The sequence below is a fragment of the Hibiscus syriacus genome, unplaced genomic scaffold (assembly GCF_006381635.1).
Source record: "Hibiscus syriacus cultivar Baekdansim isolate YM2019G1 unplaced genomic scaffold, ASM638163v2 tig00112153_pilon, whole genome shotgun sequence".
Lineage (NCBI taxonomy): Eukaryota > Viridiplantae > Streptophyta > Magnoliopsida > Malvales > Malvaceae > Hibiscus > Hibiscus syriacus.
This window is the reverse complement of record NW_024063262.1, coordinates 684,063-690,424: the sequence shown is the minus strand read 5'-3', so window position 1 is coordinate 690,424 and position 6,362 is coordinate 684,063. Positions and strand designations below refer to the sequence as shown.

Here is a 6,362-nt window from a genome sequence, read left to right as displayed (position 1 = left end):
TGTTACTTACGCATCAATAATCTGCTTCAACTCTTGATGGACATTGGTGGGCCCCAAGTAATCAAGATAATAACAACTTGTTGCTTTCATATTTATCACTGCCAACACCCAATGTCTTCTATAAAAACCAAAAACCAAATTAAGTTACTAAAATATATTGATAATCAAATGAAAAAACAAACCTGGGATTATATAGGCTGACATTTAGATCTCCGATATGTGTTGCTTCAAACAAAGCTCAAGAACATGGTTCAATAGCTTAGTACCTGCATAAATTCAAGATTTAAGCAAAAATTTCAGACAAATAGAAAAACCAATGATACATGGTTTTTAACAAACTATGGCTATTACTAAGAATCAATGGCAACATAATTTCAGCAAAAGCATGTTTGAGGCAATTAGCTAAGCATCAAATTGATTATGATTTCATGATACTTAAGAATACCGAGTAGCAACAAGAATTCTCAGATGCTTAGAACAATTTAAAGGTCCATATGTATGAACTCACCAATTCCTAGCCCACGATATGGTGCTAAAACACCCAATGTCATGATGTACACACAGATGGCCCCACCTTCCTTCTTTTCCATCTGACAAGCAATTAATCAAACACAGATGTCACTATAATATGCCGAGTTAGAAAGCAAATGTATGATTGTTAGAATAACATGCTAACTTTTGAATTATACATGTCACTTTCCAACTTAATCTTTCATCAGGCCCCAACTCGTGTAATATGATATATGAGTGTTTGCATGTGTAACCATCCACAATTTGTTTCAAGCCATCAAATTGAAAACAATAACATTTATTATTTCTAACCATAAATGCACCATACTAGTAATTGATGTCAAAGCTGAAGGCATGTGACAAAAGACATCTCAAACATGCTCTGCACATTGCTAAAATCGTAGAATTAGATGAGGCTAATCACTCAAAACTTCAATCGAGTCTATTTCTTTGAGCGTGACCTAAGGATTAAGGAGAAAAAACAAATATGCAATTAGTAAGGCAGAAGAAAGTTAGAGGATAAATACTCTCCCAAAACTAATAGGTTTTGAAATTCCTACAGTTTCAGTGTTATAGACCATCAAAGCTCAATAAGTTCCCTTCAATGCAGGGTAGCAAATTTCAGAATTGGGAAATCTTTATCTAGGGATTTTATGACTTGAAAATTCTCTAGAAAAAAATTACTTATAGCTACTACCTATAGCTTAAAAGTTCAAAAGAAATACAGGATAGGGATGGATCAATTAACGTTTCATAATAAGCAGAAGATCATGGCGGAATCAACAAGTGCACCAAATACAATCACTAGCATATGAGTGCAAGGCAACACAAACACAACAATAGAACTGAAGAGTGTTTTGAGGCATAAACTGAACAATATCTAGCCATTTCTTGGTTTCAATAAACCCCCAAAAAATTGACAATTGAAAAAAATTAAATGTGGTAGTTATTAAATGCCTCCGAACACAATCAATAGAACAATGTAATCTAAAGTGGAACTATTTTAATCCAACAAATAAATTACTTTTTCCAATGATCAAATGGGAGCACACTGAACTGACAATTTACAATACCTTATTTTTATCAAAGGCCACTCGTAGTATATCATCAAAAGTCAATGTTTAACCAATGCAAAGAACAAAAAACAAGAGAAATGAAGGCATAAATCAAGACCATCAGCTTAAATTCCTTAATTTACTAAAGAACGCCGATAAATTTTCCATTAGATGAAATATACAGAAGAACTACAAAGAAAACCCCAGAAAAGATTGGGGGGAGGAAAGGAGGCAAACCAAGCTTTGTGAATTCGCCGGAAGCCAGAGCATCGGCGTAGTAATTTTCGTTGTAACGAACGGGGAAGATAGCAATGTTGAGTTCCTTTAACATCATCACGTTCTTGTCCCTCACACCATCAAGTGATATTGCTACTTCTCGACCAACCGCCATTATTATTAACTCTCCAAGAAAAATAAAAGATTTGGGGAGAGGGATATAACAATGGCTTTCGTTGTAACGAACGGGGAAGATAGCAATGTTGAGTTCCTTTAACATCATCACGTTCTTGTCCCTCACACCATCAAGTGATATTGCTACTTCTCGACCAACCGCCATTATTATTAACTCTCCAAGAAAAATAAAAGATTTGGGGAGAGGGATATAACAATGGCGTGGTGAGGGGATTGTACGAACATAGATAGATTTGTTGTGTTTGAAGACAGAGGAAAGGTAGGCTTTAAAATTTGGGGGGGGGGAACATGCGTACGTGATGAAAATTATGGGGGGAAAATTAAAAGATGACTTTTAGAGATGACGTACAATGAAAAGTATACTCCATGTGTTTGCTAAATTTTTTGGATTATGACTATTAAATATGACACACATTATTGTAAGTTATAAATCGTTCAGATTTTAAGAAACATGACATTTTTTATGACACATTTTTTGCAAGTCATAAATTAGCGTGTTTCATTGTTCGTGTGTCATTAAAGGAATATTTTCTTGTAGTCATATTCCCCTTTTATTTAATAACCACATTTAAATGAATATTAAATTCATTCCATCAAAAGGACCAAATCACCCCTCCATTCTTCCATTCTTACTAATAAGTCTAATTAAAAATATTCTAAACCATTCCATAAACTTTTCAATTTACTCAATTTAACCCACCAAAATTTAAATTATTTCACTATTGTCACCTATCTGATATTTGGGGTATTACAATTCTCCCCTTAAGAAAATTCATCTTCGAATTTTAAGAAGTGCCTGATAAGAAAAGGTGTGGAAATTGCATCCTCATGTCCTCCTCTTTTTCCCAAGTAGCTTTTTCTACTTTATGATTTTGCCAAAGCACTTTAACCAGAGGGATCATCTTGTTACACAGTTCTTTGTTTTCTCATGCCAATATTCGCACTGGTTCTTCCTCATAAGTTAAATCTGGTCAGATCTCAATTTCCTCTGGGTGATGATATGCAATGGATATGATCGATACTTTCTGAGCATCGACACATGAAAAACATTATGGATCTTGTCCTTAAAATCTCATAAGGTCCAATAAATCTTGAACTCAACTTTCCTTTGCGCCCGAACCACAATACTTTCTTCCAAGGTGATTTTCTTTCTTTAGAAATACCTTATCTCCCACCTGAAATTCAATCTCTTTTCTCTTTAGATCAACATAAGAATTTTGTCGATCGGAAGCTATCTTAAGATTATCTTGTATAATTTTCACTTTATCTTCCATCTCTTTCATTAAATTCGGGCCAACAAGATCTCGATCTTTTAGCTCAAACCAGTTTAATGGTGTTTGACACTTCCTCCCATACAAGTCTTCATACGGAGCCATGTTAATACTCGATTGGTAGTTGTTATTATAAGCAAATTCCGCTAAAGGCAAATATATTTCCCATGATCCTTTAAATTCTATCACGCATTCCCTTAGCATGTCCTCCAATACCTGAATAGTTCACTTTGACTGCCCATCTGTATGCGGATGAAAAGCCGTACTGAAATTCAAGCGAGTACCCAATGCCTCATTGAAAGACTTTTAAAATCTTAAAGTAAACCTGGGATCTTGGTCGGATACTATCAAAACTGGTACTCCATGCAACCAAACTATCTGTTTTATATACAACTCTGCATATTTATCCATTGAGTAATATACTCGAACTGGAAGAAAATGAGCCGTCTTGGTCAATCTGTCCATAATTACCCATATTGAGTCCTTTTTACTGGTGTTGAAGGTAGTCCTGAAACAAAATCCATTTTAACTCGCTCCCACTTCCATTCAGGAATAGACATCGGTTGTAGCAATCCGGAAGACACTTGATGCTCAGCTTTCACTTACTGACTTGTCAGTCATCTTGCAACAAAATCTGATATAACTCTTTTCATGCCAGGCAACCAATATCGACTCTTTATATCATGATACATCTTATTCCTGCCTGGATGCATAGTCAAGGGACTATAATGTGCATTGAAAAGAATATCTTTCTCCAATTCTTCATTATCTAGAATACAAAGTCTTCAACAAAAATATAAACATCCATCAGTCCTAATTTTGAAGTATTTGGCCTCATCTTTTTCTATTTGCGCAAAAGTATTTTTCATCTTGTCCTTGCAGCTCTTTTATCCAATCCAAAAACATCGGCTTTAACTTAAGCTCAGCTACCAAGACGCCATCTTCCTTTAAAGACATACGTGCATCTAAAGCTCGTAAAGTTGCAAAAGTCTTTTGGCTAAGTGCATCAGCTACCACATTAGCCTTTCTTGGATGATAGTCGATGATCACAACATAATCTTTTAAAAGCTCGATCCATCTTCTCTGCCTCAAGTTTAATTCATTCTGAGTCAACAAATACTTTAGACTCTTGTGATCTGAATAAATATGACACCGCTCACCGTACAGATAATGACGCCAAATCTTTAAAGCGAATATAACCGCTGCCAATTCCAGGTCACGTATCGGGTAATTTCCCTCGTGAGTCTTCAGCTGTCTCGAGGCATAGGCCATAACTTTCCCTTATTGCATAAGCACATATCCCAATCCATTATGAGATGTGTTACTAAAGACTACATAATTTTTACCCGACTTAGGCTGTACAAGCACTGGTGCTTCTGTGACAATCCTCTTTAACATTTCAAAACTTTCTTGGCATTTCTCCGACCAAACAAAAGGCACATATTTTCGTAATAACTTAGTTAGTGGCAAAGCTAACATTGAAAAGTTCTTCACGAACCTTCTATAATAACCAGCAAGCCCCAAGAAACTCCGAACTTCATAAACATTCCATGGGGTTGCCAATCGAATATTGCTTGAATCTTTTTGGGATATACTCTTATTCCTTCTGTGGAAACTATATAGCCAAGGAAAGCAACCTCATCTAACCAGAACTCACACTTGGATAATTTGGTATACAACTTCTTTTCTCGAAGAGTCTGAAGAACAACACGAAGATGAGCATGATGCTCCTCTCTCAACTTTGAATACACCAAAATATCATCGATAAATACCACCACAAATTGATCCAGATAAGGTTGGAATACTTGGTTCATCAAGTCCATAAATGCTACAGGAGCATTTGTCAATCTGAATGACATCACCATAAATTCGTAATGTCCATACCGAGTATGAAAAGCTGTCTTGAAAATATCTCACTTTAATATTTAATTGATGGTATCCTGACCGAAGGTCTATCTTAGAGAATACTGATGTGCATTTTAGTTGATCAAACAAATCATCAATCATTGGAAGAGGATACTTATCCTTTATTGTTACTTTATTTAGCTGTCGGTAATCTATGTATAATCGCATATATCCATCCTTCTTTTTCACAAAAAGCATAGGTGCTCCCCAAGGTGAAACATTGGGTCTGATAAATCCCTTATCGAGCAGCTCCTGTAATTGGGCTTTTAATTCTCTTAATTTCGTTGGAGCCACTCAATATGGAGCCATAGAAAAAGGTTCAATACACAGGTAAACATCAATATGGAATTCCACCTCACGGTCTGGAGGTAAGCCTGATAATTCTTCCGGAAAAACATTTGGAAACTCCCTAACTGATGGAATATCAACTAATCTTGCTTCCGAAATTCGAGTGTATATCACGTTGGCTAGAAAAGATGTACATCCTTCCAACATCATTTTCCTTGCAGTCATTGCTGAGATTACATTGGATGGTGATCTCGCTTTTTCGCCGATCACTATAATTTCTGAGTCTTCTGCATCTTTAAAAAATAATCGCTTCTTGCGACAATCAACCCATCCATGGTGAGGGGACAACCAATCCATGCCTAAAATAACTTCAAATTCTTTGAAAGACAACTCCATTAAGTTTTTTTCGAGAACATAATCCCTTGAATCTTTATCGGGCATTTTCTACATACCCGAGTTACCCTTGCACTATGACCCATAGGGTTTACCGCTATCATCTCACTAAAAATTGGTTCTAAAGGAATTCCTCTAGCTCTAACCAACTTTTTACTAATATAATATTGGGTAAAACCAGGGTCAATCAAAACATATACAGGTTCATCAAAAAGATGGAAGTACCTATTAAAATCTCCGGGTCATCCCGATCATCATTAGTCTTAATATAATAAATTTGAGCCACTCCCCGAGTCTCTTGTCGTTGGTTGGACTCAGATTGTCCACCGGATCTTCCTCTTCCTTTGTTTTTATTAGATACTGCTACTGATATCTCAGTTTGCACTGATCTCTCTCCAGATCTCTTTGTATAATTTTGATCATAGTGGCCAGTTTCACCACAATGGAAACAAGCACCATTGAGTAATCTACACACTCCATGATGAAATTTGCAACATGTCTGACATGGATTAGATCTTTCTCCACATGC

The 6,362-nt window shown here is 36.0% G+C and overlaps 1 pseudogene; it reads right to left on the bottom strand.

Moving 5' to 3' along the window:
* Nucleotides 1-204: 204 nt before the first annotated feature.
* Nucleotides 205-1,973, bottom strand: LOC120174999 (annotated as a pseudogene).
* Nucleotides 1,974-6,362: the final 4,389 nt, after the last annotated feature.